At 44.0% G+C, this 12811-nt stretch overlaps 1 long non-coding RNA gene across 3 annotated transcripts in view; it reads right to left on the bottom strand.

The window, feature by feature from the left end:
- Window positions 1–10450, bottom strand: part of LOC120752733 (uncharacterized) — a 94534-nt gene extending 84084 nt beyond the window's left edge. For all 3 annotated transcript variants that reach the window (XR_005700798.1, XR_009207904.1, XR_005700797.1), the window contains exons 1-2: window positions 10375–10450; window positions 9706–10077 (exon numbers count right to left, since the gene is read on the bottom strand). This is a non-coding gene — a long non-coding RNA (uncharacterized LOC120752733). The remainder of the gene's footprint in view (window positions 1–9705; window positions 10078–10374) is intronic.
- Between the last annotated feature and the right edge of the window lie 2361 nt (window positions 10451–12811).

Consider the following 12811-nt stretch of genomic DNA (forward strand, 5'->3'; position numbering starts at 1 on the left):
AATGGGAGGCCTGTGAGAGTGCCTGAAGCCTCAGCTGCCTCTCATCACCAGGATGTTGCAGACAGAAAGACCAGATAAGGGTACCCATCTCTCACAGGCAGCACCTAGGCATCACGGACAGTGTGCTGGCACTCACTCACGGCATAGTGTTGCTTCAGCCACAGGCAGAAGCACAGAGATCTGCAAACACTATGCCAAAAAATAAAAATCATTATAATCTTTATGTTTTCTGGCCAAGCCCCACTGGAGAAAATTAACTTCTACATACATCAAGTTCTTTGTCCACCTCTGTAGATTCAGTGCTTCTCACAGAAGGGGAGCTTCTGTCAAAGATGGAGTCAGAAAAAAGCATGAAGCTCTTTTTTAAGATAGATGCTTTAGCAGAGATTTGCCAAAGGCTTTGGAATCCCTCTGCTTCAGTGCAATAACATTAATAATTTAAACACTTTCTTTTAAATTAGAAAGGGCACTAAAAGAAACTATTGAAAGAGAAAAACCATCAAGCTTGTCACCACCTCCAACTCAAATACTGACATTTTCTCTCAAACCTCAAAAGTAGTTTCAACAACCTGACAAATGAGAAATCTATGTTTTTCTTGCCTGTCCTTCCTTCACATTTTCTCCTCTGCCATTAATCTTCCAGGCAAAGCAGTTGACCACAAGGACAGGGCACACCAATCATCCTGGTACAGAAAGACCCAGGATGCTCTCATCAGGGGCAGAGGCGGTGCAAACAGTTGTAAAATGTTTCACAGGGCATGGCAAGCATTTCATGTTTACTGTTATATTAGTGGGATGGGATGGGATGGGATGGGATGGGATGGGATGGGATGGGATGGGATGGGATGGGATGGGATGGGATGCTTGGAAGGGACCTACAACCATCATCTAGTTCAACTGAAAGTACTTTGTGTTAGAAGAGCAACACGGGGGAAGAGAGAAAATAATCAATTATTTTCTTTTTAATCAATAATCCCAGACTCTTGAGCATGGCGAAGTTCCCTGCTTATTCAAAGCCTGTCTCAGACTTCGTTATCAGCACATTTCATTCTTTCCTATTCTTTACAGAGCCCTGCAAAGTGAAAAAAAGTCTATTATCTCCATACTTAAGAGGCAAAAAAAGGCTGGCAGAGACAGGTCTACCTCACTATCAAAGTTTCTGCAAGAGCAGGAACAATGTGGCAGCCCAAGATCTGTGCTGTCTACACAAACCCCATTAGGGACCCCACCTCCTTCAGCAGCAGCTGGTCCACACACAAACCTCTGTCCTGGTATCAAGGTAGCCAGATAAAAGCACACACTGGGACACACATCTCGCCCTCCTACGCATCTGTATGAACTTCAGATGAGCAGTCCAAATTTGCAAAGATGTGTATGGCCAGGGTGCACCATCCATTTACTCCATACCAGGTCTTCTCTTAAAGAAAACCTCTTTGATTTGAGTCCCCAGTGTAGCCATCTAAGCACCGGAAAAATGCAGCCTTATTCTCCAAAGAATGCTTAAACACATCCTCTTCCCCAGGAGGAAAAAAAAAAAAAAAAAAAAGAGGATTAGCTATTCAAAACCTACATGGCAGGCAATCTAGTGACCAAGTACCTTCCTCCAATAGCTTTTCCAGACAGTCATGAACATCAAACCATTTTTTGTCTCCAACTCCCAGCAGCTCCTAAACAGTGTGAGCTAAATATTTATAGAAGAATCACTGTTTGTTTAAGTTTCAATCCATACGCCCTGAGGTCCAATATGCCCAGATCCTGAAATGACAGCTGATTACAGAAGAGCCTGAAAACACTCAGAGGGGACACTGAGACTTACCAGATCTTTCATCTGGATGCTTTCTTCACTGGTTCTTTCAGGGAGCCTCTCCCAGATCCTTTCAAAAGAAGAGGAACCGCAGCTCTTGCCAACCAAGGTCCATGTTTCATCAGACACTTTGGCACAACTCTGCTCAGTGACACAGAGCCCCAGGTTTTGGGGCTCCCCACTGAACTCCAGAGCTAGGCATATGGATTGCCGCTGGAAATGCAATCAAAGCACCCAACCTGCTGAACAGCAGGCACCAAGGCACAGCGAGAACACCCCCAACACCAGTGGCACAGGTGGGGCACAGACAATGTCTGTCACTTCAGCTTAACAAGTTCTACCCTGACCCTTAACAAGTTCTACGCCTTCTACCCTGAGTCCTCTTCTGGACTCAGCAACAGTTTTTCCAGTTTATGATAGCGTCCACTCCAGAGGAACAAAAAAGTCCTCCTATACCTTACAAAATAACTAAGGATACCCAAACTTTTTGCCTAACTGAACAGCCTATCAGAAGTTGAAAAGACACCTGTACGAGCTGACACACTACTGCTACAAGCTAGCCAAGTCCAACAAGTCAGCTGATTATGTATGGTATACACAGTCTCATGGGTGAGGCAAAATATGACTGTGCTTCACCCCCTTTAATCGTGTGTGACCAGAGTTGTCCTTTTGGAATGTAACTGGGGACTGATCACCACAAAGGAGCACACAAGATGCAAGGCTACCAAGCAGGCACAGTTCTACCCCAACACATCCCAAATGAACATCTCACCCCGTAGACCTCAGTGCCCAGCCTGGCAATCTTCTAGAGGGACAGCAGAGGCTGGGAGACAGCACCCAAGCAAACACACTTCCAATGACAACCCAAGGCTCATAATTCCCTTTTTCTTCATGGTTTCACATACAAGCTCCTGCATGAAGAACGAAGCAGAAACTGCTTACTCCCCTCAGATGAGTGAGAGGTTGGAATGTCTTTGCTAAAGTCCAGCTACCTCAAACCAGCACCTGCTTTGAACAGCCCCTTGGATGACTGGATGTTGCTGAAGAACTCAAAACCCCCACTGACAGCGTTGCTGTGCCTATCCCATCAAGATGAATTCTTCCACTGCAGCAAGATGGGATCCAGCAATGTTGCTCCATCCTGGGGTTCTCCAAGGGATAGCAGGACTCATCCTCCCTTGCACACGGTGTTTCAAGGCATTTAGCCCCAATAAAATAGAAAATGTGGTGTTTCAAGCTAGAGGATGACTTTTGCTGTCAGGCGGATCTCAAGGAAAGGTCTGCACACTCATTAGGGGTCTTGATATCCAGTGAAAAGGCCCATGCATGAATTCCAGTTGTGGAAATGTCTGTGCCAATGCCACACGGGCACTCACAGCCCACACCCACCCTCACACGTATTTCCTATCCAGGTTGTGCCTTTGCACACACACACAGGAAAAGAGCCATGAAGCCTCCTCATGTGTTACATGCATGGGAATATGCAGGAGTACAGAGGCCCACCACAAGCCAGCCATGCTGGCAGACAAGACTAAAGAGGAGACTGCAGCAAGAAAGCAGAAAATAATGACAAGCACTTTCACCAGTAAAACTGCAATTACCCAGCCAGCACACAGCCTTGCATCCCTGTGGAGAGAGCAAATCTACTTATTAGAGAAGTGCCTCTAGTGTGATCTAACTTTAAGAGGAAGGGGAGGAACTGCCTTGGCTTTTCCATGTTTTATTTCTCTGACTCTCATTCCCTGTTATTGGAAGCACAGGCATCATCATGCACATCACCATGGCTGCTGGGTCCCTTGGAACCAGCTGTGGCTGGGAGGTTGAAAGCACAAACCTGCAAACAAGGAGCCTTCAAAACTAAAGTTGGTCTCCTCCAGCATTATCCACACATTCAAAACCATGGAGCTGGCTTTACTGATGCTTCACAGAAGAAAATTTTACTAGGGCATAGAAGTGAGACACTTTTCTATTTTAATTCACCTGGCCCTAAAAAAGAAAAATAAAGGGGAAAATAAAGAAGAAATACAGCCCCCCTCTTTTCCTTTTTACATAAATATTGGATCTGAGCATTTTATGCTCCTAAGAAGTTTAAAATAGGAAATAATATCAAGCCTGTGTGCTGCATCTTTTATCAAAGCCCTTTATAAACATCAAAACCAGCTCCTCTGCACTCTTTTATACTTTCCTGCTGTCACTCACAATTCATAAAAGGGGTCTACAGAGATACAAAGGGTAAGGCACTTTCCAGTACTGTCACAGAGAGTCTGGGACAAAAAAAACAGCTTTTCCTCAAAGCTCTGAAATCTAAGAGCAATTTTATGACATAATGTCACTTTTAGCACAAGAGATGAATAATAGATATTCAAAATATAACACTTCCATAAGTAAACAATGCTTTGCAGTGTCAAAGCTTTTCAGCAGCACTGTCAAGCCTTTGCAGAAGGATGAACAGTGCAATCACCGAGCACCACCGGGAAGAAAACACTGCGAGAACACACACGTTTAACCAAAAGGCAGTCTGGCCAAACTCCATCTGCCTTCTCTAGAGACACGCATCCAGATCCTCTCTACAAAAAAAAGGGAGGTAGGGAGATTAACAAGGTGACCCAGAAACCCCTTACACATAAACTTGACTTTGACCCTGCCATCTCTGAGAGACGAGTGATAAATCCAAACCTCCTCCCCACCTGAAAGATGAGCAGGCTTACACTCACTGATATACAAGAGATAAGAGCATTAATTAACTCAAACATTAAAAAAACACATTTGAAATACGATAGCTGCTAGAATATTCATGACTCTTACCCAGCCTGTTTATATAACTGGCTATGAAGCAAATCCTCAGTGTAAAACATGGCAAACCTGACAGCATCATTTACTTGTTCAGCATCTTTTCCACAGAAGGCAAATTCCATAACTTGTGGTCACCACTAATTTTTTTCCTGCCTTGCACATAGGAGTTAAGAATTCGTAGGGAGGAAGTGATAAACCCATGATAAAAAAAATTCCAGTGAACTGTCAGAATTAGTCTAACCAAAAAAGAATTTTCCCCTTAGTCATCCAAAGGCAGGGTAAGCCAGCTCCCCCACGAACAACAGAAGAGCTGGGGAAAAGTGCTTATCTGGGAAATTACTTCTCTTCCTAGTACACTGGTACTTAATTTTTAAGCAGAGTGAAGGTCAAATGAAAACCATCTGATGGTGATGCAAATGGAGCCCTGGATAAAACTGCACGGGGACCACGACAAAGAGCTGCTCTTTGCAAAAAGCTTAATGAAAGCCAAGAGATGGTGCCAGTGGGGAGGATGATGGCAATTCCACATCCATGTGCCACAAGAATGCTGCCAGTGGCAGGAGGGCACATTCAAGCTGTGGAAGGGGCCAAGCCAGGGCAGTGCAGGGTCTCCAGCATCACTCAGTTCTCCAGGGAATGCCCCCTGCCAGGCAAACTGGGCTGCAGAGCTTGGGCTGAAGGTACACTGTTAATCAGGATAATAAGAGATTCACCTTCCAGAGGCACCAGGGCTGGAATACAGCTGTGCCTCATCCCCCAACTTGTCTACAACAATCATTATAAACACAGGTACTTTTCATTGTTGCACACACTCAGGCCTCGTTTCTGCTGCTGGAGCCTCAGGTCCCTAATCTGACCTCCTGGCTTTGACACTGCAAAGATAGAGGAGGCAGCACAATAATGGTACCTGCAGAAGTAGAGCCAGCAAAATCACAGGATACCCAAAACAGAGCCAAGGAAAAACTAGGAGGCTGGGTTTGATTCCAGCTCAGGAAAACACCCTGAGAATGAAATATTGCCCCAAATGGCATTACGTGTTTCTGAAATGGGCTCCACACTGAAGGACAAGATTAGGCAGATGCCCTCCCATGGTGACAGACTGGCCCCACAGCAGCCATTCCTACTCAGCAGTTTTTGTAAGCAACCAAACCAGGTTGAAGATGATTAAAGCTTAATCAGAAACTCTTCAGATCATGCCCGGTTCTCAGCTTTGGGACAGTGCAAATCCTGTCACCTCTACCAAGAGCCCCTCCAAGGGCCTCTCACAGCCCTGGGATACCAGCCAGCTTTGAAGGCTTTACATTTTCGTGGCATGAGACAAATTTCGCTTAGAGTTCCTCAATGCTAATCCACATAACGCTGTTCTGCAGCTGGGAGCAGAAGAAAACAGCCTGTTCATACCTCCAGCTCTGCACAGAACCTCTCAAAGCAACACAAAGGATTCAGAAGCCAAGGAGATACCTCTTGCTTTCTTGCAGGCATTAGCAATTTTCTCATGATAGCTCACTGCTTCTTTGCAACCTGAAGAGCACAGTAAGTCAGCAGACAGTTCAGCATTTACTGGGCATAGTAAGTCAGCACCTGCAGATGCAGGTGCTCATGGAAAAGCAAAGATCACATAAAGATTTTTATTCTTAAAGTAATGATTGGGATGCTTTGGTTAATACAAAATTCCAAGCAAGGTCTTAAAACAATCAGTAGAGGATCATTAAAGACATACCAGGAGGATTATTCAAGATATTTAAAAAATATAAATATTTATTTACTTATATTAACAAACAGAAATATGGCCTAATGTATCCCCAGTTCCATGCCCTGCAGTAAGGGCACAAAGTCTGGGCACAAATGATGTTCACCAATAAGTGCCCCAAAGAAGGGACAGCCCTTAAGGAGAGAAAATGCACACAGCAAAAGGGGTTGATGTTTTTAGCACGACCTAAGGACTGAGACCCACCATTAATTCACTTTGCTCATGTTGACTTTCACTGCTGCACGATGAGCAAAAGTCAGCCTGTGCAGGATGAGCACAGGTGGATCAACATCCTTCACCCTGGGCATGCTCTCCTCCAAACTCCCCATGCAGGACAGGCAAAGAAAGATCAAAGCAAAATTTCAGCATCGCCAGCTTCAGCATTTTCCTTGAGCAAAGAAGATGTGAATCCAAAGATTCAGCTGTAAATATTTTAGAAGTGGCATATGGACTTTTGGCAGCCAAAATAAGAATCTTTAAAAGCACTAGCATTTGCTGCCCCTAACCCTCACAAATCCAGCCTGCTGAAGTGGTAAGCGAGGTTGCCCACAAACTGAAAGCTGAAACTAGCTTCAGCCCCAGTCCCAAAAAACCTGGAAGTAATTTTAGAAGCAGGAAACTATCAAACAAGAGAGAGCATCTGTAGATTAAAACCTCTTCCTCAGTCAGGCTTTGACACATTTGACTCACAAAACCACAAAGAAAGTAAGACTCCCTTAAAAAAGCCTCGTTGTCAAAATTTTTTACAGCTTTGGGGGTGTATTTTATCCTTAAACCAATAAATACTTGCAATTCCTTAATTTGCTGCCAGCTGGGGAGAGATTTAAAAACTTCTGCAAACCTCCAATTTCAGTGCTGGTCTGTGCTGGGCACTGAAAAATTCCACCGGGGTGAGAGTGAGAGGGGTTAGTCATGACAAGAACATCCCTGCAATGTGCCAGGGCTGCTTTTCATTGTCATCCAACCATCCTTAATACCGACTTAGACCATCAATGATTTTTATAATCAGTTATGTGCTTATGAAACACACACCCACATATGTAACCCCCACATGCAGCCAAACAGAAGCTTTCTGTATTTTTTTATTATTACTAATAACATGCATCTGTGTACATACCAAGCCCCTAAAGGACATTTTGATCCAAGGATCAGCAACCTGACTCAAAGAAAACCTTTGCTACTTTACCAGCAAATATCTTGAATGCTGAGGAGGTTCATCTGTTAATAAGCACCTAGGGATGCAGCTGGCAGCCCCCCTGCCTGGATGCTCACACTGACCAACAGCAAAGCCCTTAAATTACTTACCCTTGAAGCTGCCCCACATCTATGCAGAGTGAGACCTGCTTTGAAGAAAACCTGAGATAATTTTTCCTCCCTGCAAAAGACAGCTGCACATTTACAACTGAAACATCCTTCCTGGCCAAGCTCTAATTCTTGGGCTACCCCCAGGTATCCCAGATGTGCTAGGTGCCTGCCAGACTGTGACCTGGGAGTCACACCGCAAGGGGCGATGCCGAATGCAAAATTCAGGGTACATCTACCACGGCTTTTCTCCTCCTGGCTTGCTGTGAGTGCAGACCCTACAATGCAGAGGTCAAGTACCCTGGAGCTGCCCTGGGTTATGCAGGTCCCAGGAAGGTTTTGTTCAGTGTCCAGAAGGCACCTCCAGAAGCACCAAAAGGCCTGGCAGCACCAGAGCAGAGCAACTGATGCCCCACTGGCTCCCAGTTACTTATAAAAGATAAAGCTCATTCCACTGCAATGTGCTGCTGACTATGGACCTTTTCACATCTTACAGCAGCTAGGGGAGATCTGGTTTGCAATGTCTTTATCAAAGAGCTGACCACCAAAAAAAAAATAAAGTATTTTAAATATCAATGGTGTTTGCTTTAATTGTATATAAGAACTACTGCAAGTGATCTTTCTTAGGTGCTTTAGAAGTTGTTAGGAGCTAGTTAATAAAAAACTAGGGATTTTGGTGATGGGAAAACAGTTAATTCAGGTTAAGGAAGGAAAACTATCTGCAAATGAAGAGTGGGTTCCAGGAGATGTCCCTGCAGCAGAGCAGCAAGTCCATGTGAGCACACAAAAGGGTCTGGCACTGCCGGGCTGAGACTCCAGGCAGTGCTACTGGAGAAGGCTCTTCCTTGGCACACGACTACACTGCACAGGGCTCGACCATGGACCATCCCCAGCAGCCTGGCAGGTTGCTGCTGCCCACCTCCAAGTCCAAATCCTGCTTTTAGCTCTCACCTCTCTTATGAGCACAGCAGCACTTGGCTTTGCTCATTAACAAAGCAAAGAACATCTTTATCCCCATCCTTGTCTGCCATCTCCATCTGGCCTACGAGTCTCAGTCAAACTCAAGAGAGAGGCACCTGATTATGTTTCCCACTGAACATGCTCTATCTGCCCTACCCCTCTCATTTCCTTCCTTTGATGCAAAATTGTGCTTGCAAAGCAAGAAGATGAAACTTTGATGCCTCACAAATGCTGAGGGGAATGCAGAATAAAGGTACTGCAAAGCATTTTCAGGCCTTTTCCTTCAGCACCTCCTCTTTGTACGGTAAAAATAAGTTAGAGACAAAGAGCTAATTTTTTGTCTACCCTGTAGGAGAGATCTGTTCAACACACCAGCACACCTGAGCATTTGACCAAACAAGCACAAGTGCCAAAAAGAATGATTTTCACAGCAAATTGATACCCACAGACACCAAAACAATGATTCGATTCTCTGCTTGAAAGAATCGAAAAGAAAAACTTGTCACCTTCACATAAACATCTAATTCATTGTAAATTACTCTAAAAATGCAAATTTGGTTGCTATCACTAGTGCTATTGAGTTATACACATCTATATGGAATAGGAATAATTTTAGAGCTAAAGGAATCTCCTTTTTCATGGGATAAGTCATCCTCAAAACTATGTTCTTCAGCAGAAATTCTGTTGAACTAAGAAGAGAAAAAATTGATTTAACACCTGTGTCATCTTTTTTGAAATGAGATGATGAAGCCCAATAAGCTGATCCACACACATGTGATTGCAGCTGTGGGTTACAAACACAGCTGCCCGAGAAGTCTTGGGGATCCTGGTGGAGAAACAGAGCATCAGATGCATCTTTTCCCTCATGTATGAGGCTATGGCTCGTCATCAAAACCTTCAGAAGCTGACACCACTGCTCCATGAGAACCTACATCTCAAACTGCATCTGTCCCAACCAAGAAAGTGGCACCAGGGACTTAGGAAGGTCTTACCCTTAGTAGAAGCTAGTAAGGAAAAAAAAAAAAAACCCACAAAAAAAAGGAACTGAAGATCAAGAAAGCAAACTGGGCAGTCAATGAGAAAATCATTTACATACCTGCTGGACAGGAGTGTTGCTGCACTGGAAAAGCTGTGGGAGAAGAGAAAGTATCTTCCAGATGGGTAAAGCAATAGTTCCATTTCAAGAAGATGCATGAGGAGGTATTCCAGTAAGTGACTGTATGCTATAATCCTCAGGACAAGGCCACAAATGACACAGGGTGACCCAGGAAAAAAACAGGGTAAAAAGACGGTGGAAACTTCCAGATGCTTTTATCCACAGCCAGCATTCTCCAGACAGTTTTGTGGGTCCATATGTCCATGCATCCCATGTTCCCCATGTTCCTAAAAATCCTCCGGAGCTACAAAAATGACCAGACTGCCAGACTCCAACGTTACCCCAGACCAGTGGGACGCATGGGGTTGGGACCTTCAGAGAGAAGAAAGGGACATGCCATTACACAACAGCCCTTACCATGTTAGAAAAGGTTTATTCCCACAGAAACTCCTCTTTTGATTTATTTTTGCACAGAAGGAAGGTTTTAGCGTGTTGGGTTGCTTTTTTTTTGTTTTGTTTTGTTGTTGTTGTTTTTTAATTTGCATGATTTGTTGAAATTAATATAACAGTGAGCACAGGCACAACATGGAGCACCACCTCCAGATGCCTCATAGGTTCTAGGTGATGTGAAAGGAGGAGGACAAGCCAGCAACTGAAAGAAGTTCTCACCTAACCAACAGATCTCTCCAAAACACTCTTCTTTTTGTCAGGTGCGAGGACAGTTTTCCTCCTCTCTCCTTTTTTCCACACCTTCTAAACCTAACGAGGTATTTTCACTGCCAGGGAACAGAAGGATGGAAAGGGTTATAAGGCAGCAGATCAGCAGCACCATCTGCCTTCCTGACTTCAGTGGAAAACATCTATCCATCAGGAGAATCACACCTTCAGCAACCCACAGCAAGGTCTGGCACAACCCATCAGTGACATAGCAAAAACACTCAGCTCTTCAGTACAACAACCCAATGTGACCTCCGACCAGGCACAGCCACACTTCCCACCTCTACTTTCAGAGAAAATAAACACATCCCAGCAAAGTGGCTCAAAATACCCAAGGAATTAGTCATAAAGATTCTAGTATTTGACATATATAAACCCATCATGGTCTGGGGGGTTTGGGTTGTTTGTTTTTTCAACTCTTTTAATCTGATCTTACTAATTGTGCTGGGAATAGACTTGCTGGGATTTTTGTTTGTTATTTTAAAATATGAAAGCTGTCGCATAAACACAGGCAAGTGCCAGGCCCGGATATAATGCCCAGCAAGTGCTGAAAGGAAACTCAAATAACTCTTTGCCTGACATTGCTTTCTAGTTCATCTGTAAAAAGAAAACAGCAGAGAGCAGCTGAGAGCCAAGAGCGGTTTTTTTCACTTTGTTTTAGCTTCAGAAGCACAGGAAGGTGATAACATTGTGTGTAATGTAACCAAGCAAAGGAGTAATGAAAGTGCAAGCAAATAGATCAAATAGGACAGGGTTAAGGAAAAGGTGTGATAATCATTTGTTTTGCTAATTGTGTCAATAAAGTCCTATCTACCCTCAAACAGCGGAAACGTCATCAGATATTTAAAAGGGAAAAAATCAAGTGAATAATTAAACATACAAAACCCTGAAATTTTTCCCCAGATGTTCTCTTTAAAGGGTTGATTAGGAGAATCACATGTTTATTTGAAATAAAATTCCACTGACTTTGATCACGTTTAAGCCACCTCACATACAAAATCTACTTTGAACCAAAACAACTTCTTCCCTTGGGAAAACAATCACAATTTCCTTCTCTGCAGGAAAGATGCATCATTACCTCAGCACAACCCAGGCTAAGCTGGCTCATGGGCGATAACCCCATAACCCAAAAAAATCTGGTGTCTCTGCAACATGTTTTTGTTGTTACAAAACCCTGCATGCAAACTGGTACAAGGCAACTGGAAGTCTGCAGACAGGCTCACAGATGAAGCTGCACTTGAAGTGTGCTAATTCATGGAAAAAGAAATGTGAATTGCCTTGTCCTTGCTTCTAGTGTTTTCACAGTGATGGGGAGGGTTAGGAAATGAAATATTCCCTAACTTCCCCCCAGTTAAATGAACTGAAGCTGAAGAAGGTCTGACCCATCCCTGAGATGATAAAAATATTTCAGAAAAGGATTTAAATCTCCCAATATATCTCCCATCCTACTAATTACACAGCCAGTATCAGCCACACTGATAACTATATGACATGGAAAATGCCTGTAAAACCTATTTCTCTACAGCAAGAACACCTGCCCAAAATCCTCAAGCTAACTGTTTTCTCCATAAGCCAATTACCTATAATATATGAGCACTCAAACAGAGATGGATCTCTGTTTCCAGAGAAATGAGGCTTGTCCCACCAATCCAGCCCCTCGCTGTGCAGTGCCTGATGCACCGGCAGGGCTTTTTCTCCAGGCTCCAACATGGATGTGTCAATATGTACTTTGCTCAGTTCTCCTGGGAGATGAGCCCAGCAGACCTCGCTGTCCAAAAAGCGAAAACATAATTGTTTTTTGTTTTCTATTTGTCATACCTCCCCCCTTCTTGCATATACCACAGCACTCACAACACTCCCATCATCTGCCTTCAAGGTCAGCTGGATGGCAGCAGGACTCAAGAGACCAGCATCTTGCACTGTTACGTTTCTGCATAAACATATGGGCTTTTCTAGTCAGATTATAACAGATAAACCAATGGCAGATAATTAATGTTCATTTTAAGCATCTTCCTTCACGGTATGGAGGAACCTCAGTACCTTCCACCCACCGATGTAAGGAGAAGAGGCTCTCATTGGTACCCTGCTTGAGATGCAGATGAAATTCAAACCCTCTGCTCAGCACATGCCTGAAAAGACAACTTTCCAATTCTCTGGACTCTATCCTTAAAATGTGCCACATTTTTAAGACTGAGCACACTGCTGGCTGCAAAGAACATCACTCCAGCTCACTCCACTGCTGCTTCCCCCTCAAACTGGAGGGTCTTCCTTGTTGACTGTCCATGAGTGCTGTCCAACACCAACAGCTTAGGTCTTGCCCTGAACAACTCACTGAAGGTCATGCAGTAGGTTGGCAGATTTTTCAAGTCATGGGCCAGCACCTGAAAAA

This window comes from Hirundo rustica, chromosome 1, assembly GCF_015227805.2.
Source record: "Hirundo rustica isolate bHirRus1 chromosome 1, bHirRus1.pri.v3, whole genome shotgun sequence".
Taxonomy (NCBI): domain Eukaryota; kingdom Metazoa; phylum Chordata; class Aves; order Passeriformes; family Hirundinidae; genus Hirundo; species Hirundo rustica.